Raw genomic sequence first — 10862 nt, forward strand, 5'->3', positions numbered from 1 at the left:
AGCAAATGATTTAAATGAGTAATTACAAGGCACCATTTTGGTAAAACAGGCATTCATCTGACTTAATTTCATACAGGATAAATGTGACACAGTTGTATCGGGGGTTAATTGATACCTGCTGCAAATGTAATCAGCAGGAGTAGAATGCAGCTCTAATTGGCAGATGCCACAAAGAGTACAAACAAAACAAAGAGAGCACAGACTTGAATCCATATTTCATTCAGGATTTAAACCTTGGCAAGCTTCTGTGCAAATTCCATACTGGTTATTTTACAGTGTTAAAAGTTGCTTTCAATTTTATGGATACAGCCCTGGCTTTAGCTTTGGAAATATAATCTGTGGTAGATACAATATTCAGAGATATAGATGAAATCTTTGTGAGACAAGCAAAGCTACTGTATGCGATAAACTTCCAGTACTGCAGAAAAAACTGCAATAAGTTATCATATCACCTTGGCAGTGCAAGTAAGACATGGTTGGAATAAAGATTATAGTTATTCACGCAAAGCAAAACATCAAAACACTGAGCCAAAGACAGAGCCACTGGCACAGAAGGGCAGTAAAGGTCATTTTTGATGTGATTAAGTTTTAACATTCATGTTCCCATCATCAAAAAGCCTCGGTCCCTCAATCAGTATTCTGTCATGTGGCGCTCAGCAAATCAACCAATCACAAATAGCGCACATCTCGTTAGGCTCATGAAAGTGAATGCGTTTCATCTCGTTCCTCTGTCGCTGCTAATATGAAACCTCCTGTTGTAAAGTGCTAACTATCACTGAAGGTATGACTGAGCGGGATGTTAATAAGCACAAGATGGTTTGCCTTCCCGGGGCTGCTATAAAAGGCCCGTGCACTCAGTAGGTCTTCCAACACCTCTGCTCTCCCCTCATGAGAGACGACAGATCTAATTGGAGCCAGTGCTTAATGCATGAGAGACGGTATTTTAAACTAATGGCTGCCACAAAGTGCAGAATCAGGCCGGATGAGGAGAAATAGCAGTAAGGTGACAATGAAAGTGACTGAAAACAGCAGCAGGAAAAAAAAAGCAAAGATGATGTGTGGACGAGCAGGTTTAATAAATAAATAAATAAAATAAAGTTTATATTTTACACTATATTGTGCCATGAGACCGTGGGACTGACCCCTGGACTGAAAGAGATACAAAACAACTATGAGAAACGCCAGTCATCTGTGGTTGTTCTGTGCCATTTTGCATCTCTTTTTGGTTGTTTGATTTTCCAGCAAATGTTGTGTTTTTGGACCAGAGGAGCCTTCTCCTACTTCTTAAAACTGTTGGAAGTAGTACCTTGTTTTTGTTGTGTCCACAGCAAAGCACTGAGGACGATTTTGAGGGACTTTTTTTAGTTCCTACTTCAGGGTAGATACTGTGGATTACGAACCATGCCTGATGTAAGTGTACGATGATTATCCCAGCACTATGCCAATGCAGTATCAGCAATCACCATTTAAAATAAAAAAACAAAAGCAATCACCAGTAGCTCATGGATCTGCAGTCTGCCAACAGAAGGTTAGCAGCTCCTTGTGTACTTACGTAACAATAGCAACATACCGTACAAATCAAATACTTACAAGTAATGTAACATTAATATGTGTTAACTTTGCTAGCTTGTTGGCTAATCTCTAAAGGTTGGCCTGCTGACATCACTTCAGTGTTCCTACTGTTTGGTGCAAACACATACAGAAAAAGCCCTTGAAGGTTTGTAGTTCTCAGGGGAACTTTGTAGTTCGGGGGAAGTCCCAAGAACTGTGTGCGTAATGTCCAGGGACCCCGGGCCTGCACCTAGTCGCCCTGTTCAGCAATGCATCCATGACACAAACAAGCCAGCCTGTCACCTTCTCCCTCTGGTAGGGTGGGAGGCAACAGAAGTAACCGCTCAGACTGTCAGCCACTTGGCCTGCTGCTCTGTGCGGGGTGACAGATAGGACAAGAGATCATATCATCTCCACTGTCTGCCCATATTCACAGGTTTCAGGCTGCTCGGGGGTGAAAGGTGCCGGTGCCCAGAACTGGGTCACACTGGGGCACACTGATGGAGGGAACAGATAATAAAGACTGGGTGTCTGACAAATGACCTGCGATAGAAACAGTGTAAAGCAAAAAAAAAAAAAAAAAAAAAAAAAAAAAAAAAAAAAAATCATAACTCACAAACTAAATGACTTTATGGAAACCTTTTTGCACAGCAGCATTCATCAAGTGTTAATGAACAGCTGAAAGGGTACAAATGCAAATGTGGGGACTGGAAATGGAAAAGAGAGAGACAGATGGTAGAGTGGGGAGGGGGGCTATCATCGCTGAGATGGATGAGGGTGGTGGCAGAAGCCCTCAGGCGATCACTCACTCACTGAGACAGGCTTCTGTGGCCCAAACTTCATTATCATGACACAGTCACATCAACACACTCCTTCAGATAAGAGCACGGTAGAACTCGGCTCTAGAAATGATCAGTTAAACTGGTCAGGGCTCAGTGGCTTGTCACTGATAGAGAGGATGGCTCAGCTCCATTCAGGCTTCCTGTCATAGCTTCCGGTTCACTATGTGGACATTCTGACAATACTGCATGTCAAAGTTATACTGATATTTGCTAAAAAAATTGTGATTGAATCTTATAAAGAACTGGCAACAGCAATTTTTCATTATCAGATAGCAACAGATAATCTGTAGAAACCTGCAGTAAGAGTCCGATGATGATGATGATGCTTGGAAAATATGAGCACTTCACACAAAAATACAGTTTTCTAGGAGATAATTAGTGTACGAATTGTATGGCAGATAAACAGCCATGCCCAAAACACTAACTCTGAACATATCCTGGACAGATCATCTGTCAATGCCTTTCAAAAGGCCTGATGATTGCTTTCTGATTCTGTGCTCCTCTATCAGGAGGGCATTATCAGTACCATAAGACTGGTTCAAACATAGCTGGTACTGTATTCTACTATGGTTACAGTTTGTTTAGGTTTAGGCTCAACAGATAACTTCAGTTCCTAGTTTTACTGATGTATTGCTACAGTACTTTTAAGTCGAGGACCTGAGTACCTCTTCCACAACTGCATCACACTGACATATTGCAGAAGAAATAATAGTATGTATATTTTAATTTTTGGCACAAAATGCCAAATTTTAAGATTAAGCAAACAGCGCATTCAGCCTTACAAACCTCCAATATGTGTAATATTTAGATGCTGATACCAGCCCAGATGTGTTTTATTTTAAGAGTGCTTTTCTCCATTTTCGTCACATTACATCACACTGTATGACCTGTGGTATCTTCTGGGTCCTCCGTGGTGCTCTGAGACACAGACCGGGGATCTGGTTTACATGGTGAGCAGACACTTTTCTTACCAACTGCTCCGTATTCCATATCAACCCATGCAGAACATTTCCACTTGGCGTCCTTCAAAGAATCCAGTGCCAACAAACAAGCCCTTGTGCCTTGAGCTATGGTATTTATCATACTTGAAATTCATATCCAATTTTGTACCTGTTGTTTAATCTTTGTCAGTTTTGTCCCTGGGTTAATTTGGCTTTACATCAATTCCCATCCTCCTGGGCAATTTGTAGCAGGCTGAATCTGATCGCTCCCAGCGTGATTGATGAGGTGCAGTGGCCTCCTGCTCCTTTGGTCTTGCAGTGAAGCCAATTCAGGTACGGCACCCCACAACATGTAAAACTGTGATCACTTGTCTCATCAGAAATTCACAGCCTGTGAAGCGCACTAAAACGTGGTCAACAGTGACGACTAGAGGAGTCTTTCAAAGGTCAATCAATGGGAAGTGCAAGCTCACTAATAGCTTTGTGTTGCCTGTTTTTAATGGAAGCATAACAAATATAAAGGTGATGAAGGAAACCGTTTCCATTTTTGAGCTCAAAGATACATTTTGCAGTTAATAGAAATGTGGGAGGTGGGAATATAAAATATTCATATCAAATATTTATGCTGTGAGTTAGCCTCTTTTCAAACGTGAATAAGAACATTGCATAAAATATGCATGAGAGGAAAGGTCATTAGTAATATCATTTTTAAATGCACTGGGAAACTACAATGGAAACAACACGGCAAAAAAGATCAGAAAAACAAATGGCGTTGAACATAACAAGGAGATAAATCCAAATTAAAATGTGGCATGTACACCCACAGATACTGTGTGGGGATCTACAGAGAGTTTACCTTTGTTAATATATGTACTGTGCATTCCAGTTATCTAACAGATAACACCAAATGGTAACATGCACACCCCCGTCTATAAGTCCTGATGATGCCGCATAATAAATAACCTGACTAACACCAGAAATGAGCAGTTCTAACAAAACCGCTCACAAATTACTGACATCTGTGGGAAGAAAGTAAGAAAAGGTTATCTCAGAAAATTTAATCCTCATAAAGCCTGTGAGCTGCTCGGACCAGACAGCTCGCAGGGCAAAATGTACTGCCAGCATTTAGAGAAGGTGTTGCTTGTGAATGCTTAGAGAACTGAAGCACTTTAATTAATGCAGAGACTGCAACGGGTGTGACAACAACTGCCAGTGTGCTCCATTGCTTAATGCTGAAAGATCCATGGTTTAATTTGAGATTTCTCTGTTAAATTGGACAAAACAAGGGTGATTCATCCTTTAATGAGGATGATCAATCCTGCTCTTAAAAAGCAAAAGAGAAAGACTCTATAAACAATTCTGTTGACTTGAAGGATGTTTTTATGTGTTTTAGAGATAAGTCGACGTGTATTTAAATCTTCTTTTAACACCATGTACACTGGGGACTACGGTTTCCCTAGTGTCTCCAGGCTGCTACTATCCATGCACTTCGGACTGTTTTGCACGCTTTATCCCAGACACTGTGGCGGTTTTAGAATCATTGTTTACTCTGAACTTACTCAGGCTCAATTTTTTAAATTACTTTTACATCAAATCAAAGTATCTTGATAAATTACATACGTTGGAGCTTGAAGCTACACTAGTGATCTTTAGCAAACTTCGTGAAGTGAACGGGCACCAGCTTGGAGTGTGGTATCTGTTTCAAAATAATGAAGCTGGATAAAACAACAATTTACCATTTGATGGGGGTTGTGGACTGGACTATTTCCAGTTCTCAGGTCACCAGCATATTTGCCAAAATGTCCTAATTATTACCTATTATTATTACTATTCCTAAGGTGTCAGAAAGGTTATTTCAATTCATTTTGAGGGGGACATGAACATCCATCCAACAGCTATACCGCTTATCCTGAAGATGGTCATGCGGTTGTAACGGGCGCTGCTGGAGCTGACCCCAGGTGACACTGGGAGAGAGTCCACCCAGGACAGGTCGCTAGTCTATGGCAAGGCTGACACTTGGAGAAGGACAACCACACACACACACCTACACTCACTCCTACCGGCAATTTAGTGTCTCCAATCAACCTGCTTTTCTTTGGACTGTGGGAGGAAGACAGAGTATTTGATAGCAAAGTTGTGGTTCCTCCAGCAACGCCTGCTGCAGCTAGAACACTGTGGCTATAGCATAGCTAAAACAATGGAGATCATTACACTGGTTTTGCAAGTTGGAGGCTGATAACACTGTTCCTCAGAATGTGGCCACTCAGACAGTGACTGCTCAGCCAATGTTAAGGTCTCAGCCATGCAGATGGTAATCCCAAGAGGTGTCAGCCTCTCTGTGGTGAGTTCAAAGTCCTTTATTAAAGCATGAGGGACCACTGTCTTTCAGCTGCAGTGACTAAGAGTCTCCTGAGTCCAAAAGCCTCGGTTCATTCTGCTTTAATAAAAGGACTTTTTATGTGCATCAAAGAGCCTCAGATCTCTTGGGATTACCAACAACACGGTCATGGGCCAAATGCAAAATGAGTTTATCTCTATAATTCGGGTCTTAGTTGCCCTCTTGTAGTACCCAGTAGATCTACTAATACTCTGAAAGGATTTAATATTGTAGATAATCTCATATTTATGTAAGAGTCCTGTGAAGTGCAGACAATAAATGGAGGATTTTTGAAAGGCCAGAGCAATTCTCTTTGGTACTCATTTACAGGTGCTTCCCAGGTGTCATGACTGCCAACATTAGGTTTAGGATTGAAGGTTTTCTGAAGCCAAATTGCTTTTCGGCTTTAGTAGAAAGTATCAGATGTCCTGGAGGATGTTTTGTCTACAACCGAGGACATTCGATATATTCAACAATTGATTTGACCTTAACTTCACTTCTTATGACCTTTTGCTTAAGGTCATGTCCACCTCAAAACATTTTGGCACCGCAAAAAAAGCTAACAGTTTGACGCAAGTGAAAGTTTAATTAACTTGAGTAAAAGTATGTGGAATTAATACTCGGTGCAGCTAAAATGCAGTTTATTAAGAGTAATGACTATGAAGAGCAATGATTAATGATCATTGGTAAATGTCACGTTGTCCAGTCCCTAATTCCCTGACAGGCGCATTGTTGCACAGCAGCGTAGGAGATATCCATCATAGAAAAGGGCATTCCACTCTGACAGTAGCCTCAAAAGACCATGATACTGACAGAGATTTTGGAAAACATGGAAAATTTACAATTGCCAAATAAAAAGAAAAAGATGGGACACTAGATTCAGCAAAACAGTTAATTATAACACAAAGTAATTGCTGGAATTCATTGAGCTTTAAAACCTGAGGGTGTAGTACAGTGTTTTCAGACAGAAAAAAGGAAAATATCAGGCAAATATCAGAGGCAGTGCCACTGCATACAAAGTTAACTGACAGGTGGTGGGAACTGACACTATGGGAGTTTAAAACATTCTCACCTTGAGTGAAAATGTCACACTTAACTCTGGGGTCTTTATGAGTCTACAGAGACAAAGAGGATGTGTTTCTCGTGACTTCTGTTTTCAGTCAGAGGCGGAGGAGCTTAAAAGAAACACCATGCTAATGTCATATAATTTAATTATGAACAGCCAAATGCGAAAAAACACGTCAGACTCAAACATATAAATCTGAGTCAGAGGTGTTGGGAATTTCTGATGACTGTACATAGCGCAGTTGAAAATGGTTTGAAATGCCCCCCTAAAACAGGTGTCTGTGCATCAACTACTATTCCTATTCTGTTCATCTTAGGTTGACGTAAAAACACAAGTAGTAAAAGACGAATACAGCTCTACTGAGATTTAATCAAATACACACACACACACACACACACACACACACATATTTCACAGATAATTACCTGTAACCAGAAACTTTGTGCTCATACAGCCCCAACAATCTCCACCGGCAAATCTGTATGTAGCCTGGGAGGCAAAACCCAGGGCAAGCTGCTCTGCTCATTAAGCTTACCGCACTGAGCACACTGTAATAACTAAGGACAAGTCAGATGAAAATCGGCTACAGTAAACCCTGAGGTGAAACCATGTGTCACTGCTCAAAGCTAAAATGAAGCCACAGTACAAGAGCGAGTTTGTAATACCAACTTCCCAGTACACCCCTACCCCACTGTGGTCGCTAGTAGTTTGTTAATAAATCAAAGCTGAGCGGGTGGGAGAAAGTTGAGCTTTTGACATGTCAGAGACACATAATATGAGGCCGTGGCTATTTCCTGGAAGAAATATACAGTAATGCCAACACAGGATGCAAAAGTCTATTTGTCAGCACTTCCTCAGCTACTAAAGAATTCCTTACTTTTCAGCAGCACCGCTCTACAGACTATATCAGAGCACATGGAAGCACAGAAACAGGTTTACTTTAAAGGATGACACAGCCTGATAATGTATAACACACATGTAATGCGAAGTTGCGGATAACCAATCACCAGGTGGGGAGGCATCTACAGCAGGATCTCCTGAACATGCAGAACACATAAAGCCACCTCAAGCCTTTACCAGTATGAACAGAAGTCCTGCATCCACTCAGGCTGAATATTCTTCCTCAGGTTTTATTCTTGTGACAGAAACAAAAACATATTCATGAACACATATAATCTCAGCATGCACAACAAGTGCCATTATACACTCATGTCTTTCCCAGAAAGTGACTGTGCATCAGTCAGCGGCTTCCTGGCACCTATGATGAGTATTGTTTTGTGTATAAGGAAATAAAAATCCTTCAATGTGTCGAGGTGAGCTGACTCTGATCAGCAATTACTGCCAGGCTGAGGGCCAAGGGGAAGAAAGGCTCCCCAGGGTGTCTCAAAGCACCCGTACAAAAAAGGTGCCCAGGTACTCTACATGCTGCCACAAACATTCACTGTGCTTGCTAAAATAAACATAAACAAACAAGTTACCAGAGCCTCATGGGCACCAAAAACCCTGTGACAACACAGCAACAGTAAACACACCACACCCTCATTAATACCACTCATCTCAGCCATTAAGAAAAGCTGTATCATTTTTTTTTTTTTTAACTGTGATTAGCTACATTTATTTTGGAAATCACACACAGAGCACTTTACCCTTGAATATGTGACCTGTAGTTTCTTCATACATTGTGTTAAAGGACAAATGAACAAATCAATTCTTCCGCAATTGCCCCTGATGTCACATCAGCAAATACCTAACAGGAGTCTGAACCAGTGAATGACACAAGCATTTCCCTCAGAGATACAGTTTGACACATTTAAGACAGCGAGTAACTACAGTATCCATTTTGATGTAAAACCATAAAATGGTTTGTTATGAGCAAAATGTCACTATTGGATGTTAAACATTACTTGTGCAGTGCACAAAATTTAAGTCCACTGTAGGGTTGCCCCCTAATAGTCGAGTCATTAGTCGTGAGGCCTGTCAGTCGACTGAGACTCTTCTAGTCCAGCCTTTGTTTTATTTTGGTTTTTGCAGGTCACTGTGCATTTCAATAGAAGGTAGCCCCAGCCCCTGTTAGTTTGTCATCTTCCTCTCCTCATTTTGGTGTGTCATGAGCAATTTGCTCAAGACCGCCCCCCCGTGGTCGGTGGGGGGGGTTCCCCACTTCAGCAGTGACACTGATACATGGATGTACATTAAAGTCAGCTCTAGCAAACTGGAGAACGAGAAGGAAAAGACAACAGAGCCCACTAGGACAAGCCACATAAAGGCGAGAGTTGTACTTCATTAGAAGTGTTTCAAAGGTCATGGTCTACTTTTACAAAAGAAAAGACTGTCACGACCGTGTGGCTGGTTTTGTGTAGCCTAATATTATGTGAGTCTGCTCTCTTTATCCATCTCCATTAAAGTGCAACGCACAGCTGTTTACCAACTGTTTCTGTGACATGCATCCATCCGAATGGGACTAAGAAGCTAACAAAACTGCACAGTGAAAACATTTCAATGACAAATTATAAATAAGAGGAGTTGTTTGCAGCGCAAACTGACACACATCAAACACACAGTAACAACATGTGCTGGTTAACTGAAGCTTAAACTTGTTGGTAAACTAGGCCATAGCCATGTCTCAAAAGGAAAAGCCACTGATAAGAGCATAGTTTCAGCAGAAATACAAGTTACTCTGACAAATCCATATGGCAGCTCTACATTATATATATGATCAATTTAAATATTCCCAGGTGAACATATGACAAGATGCATAACAGTATTAACAAGGCAAGAGACCAGCTCTACGTGAACTTCAGTGGAATAAAAGCAGTGAAAAATAAATACACATAAGCCTACACTGAAAATAAGACATACAGTAGGCTAAAATGATGACACGGGCTTGCAAATGAATACACAGAGACTCAGTGGTATAACAGCAAAGATGCAGAAGAAGCCACACACGCAAACAACTCATGCTGAGCAGCAACAGCAAAGCAGTGAGGCTAAACCAACAACAGTGCCGCAACAGCCAAGGAAACACGATGCACTCAGCCAAAACACACCAGGTCACTAGCAGTGAATGGAAGTACAAGACACTTACTGCAGCTTTGTGAAATCCGGTGACTAACTGTAGTCCTGTGACAGAGTGGAGGCAAACCGTGATTATTTACTCCTTGTTTCCAACGAGAAGCACAGACACCATCCACTCAGCTCGGCCAACAAACTACGTCACAGTAGGTTGTAATGTCCGCCACGCTCACCTGGGTGAATATGATTGGATATTACTAGCAACACACGCCAATCACTGCGAAGCATACTGCAAACAGGTGGAGCCAGTCAACCAACACACGCACAACTTCGGTGCTCAGCCTGAGTTAACCTGTACTTCATTCAGCTGCTGGCCTGTGAAATGTGTCCATACTGCACAGAGTCAGAGTGGTCTTTATGTTGGAGCTGGTAGCTGAAATTTATAGTTTTGTACTTTGGACCTTTGAACTGCATATTTGCATCTGAGGGATTCATTCAAAATTCACTCAGATGTTGTTAAAAAAAACATTCTAATGCACAGCAAACTGAGATCCAAAAAGTCACTGCTCCTGGTTGATATAAATTTCACGTAAGTGGTTGCTGAGGCAGGATCACCGTGGCCAGCCCAGTGCAGCGGACGCCTCTGTAATGTGTCTTCCACTGATCCTCATTCTGCTGAAATGCAATGTCCCTGCTGAGGTTAGCGAACGTGAAAGGACCCTTGAGTCAGACCCTGACCTGTTGGGTCCACAGCTGAACCATTACACATCCTTGAGGCTTGTGATATGAATTCTGATCAGGCAGAGCTGCTGTGCTGCAAGGTAGTCACGTAGCTGGACTGGAAGGTTTCCAGGACGTTTTTACAACTCAGGACCTGCATTTCAACATAGGAACCAGGCACTTGTTATGCTACTTTACTGATAAGACATGTGTACTTTTAGTATTGATGAGTTCTCTTTGACAGTTCACAAACATAATCACTCTTTTATCACCTTGATAATTTTTATCAGCCTCAGATTTTATAATATCATATATATAAACATAGTTTTTAACTGAGAGGTCAGTATACATAT

The sequence above is a fragment of the Monopterus albus genome, unplaced genomic scaffold, assembly GCF_001952655.1.
Source record: "Monopterus albus unplaced genomic scaffold, M_albus_1.0 scaffold53.1, whole genome shotgun sequence".
Taxonomy (NCBI): Eukaryota; Metazoa; Chordata; class Actinopteri; order Synbranchiformes; family Synbranchidae; genus Monopterus; species Monopterus albus.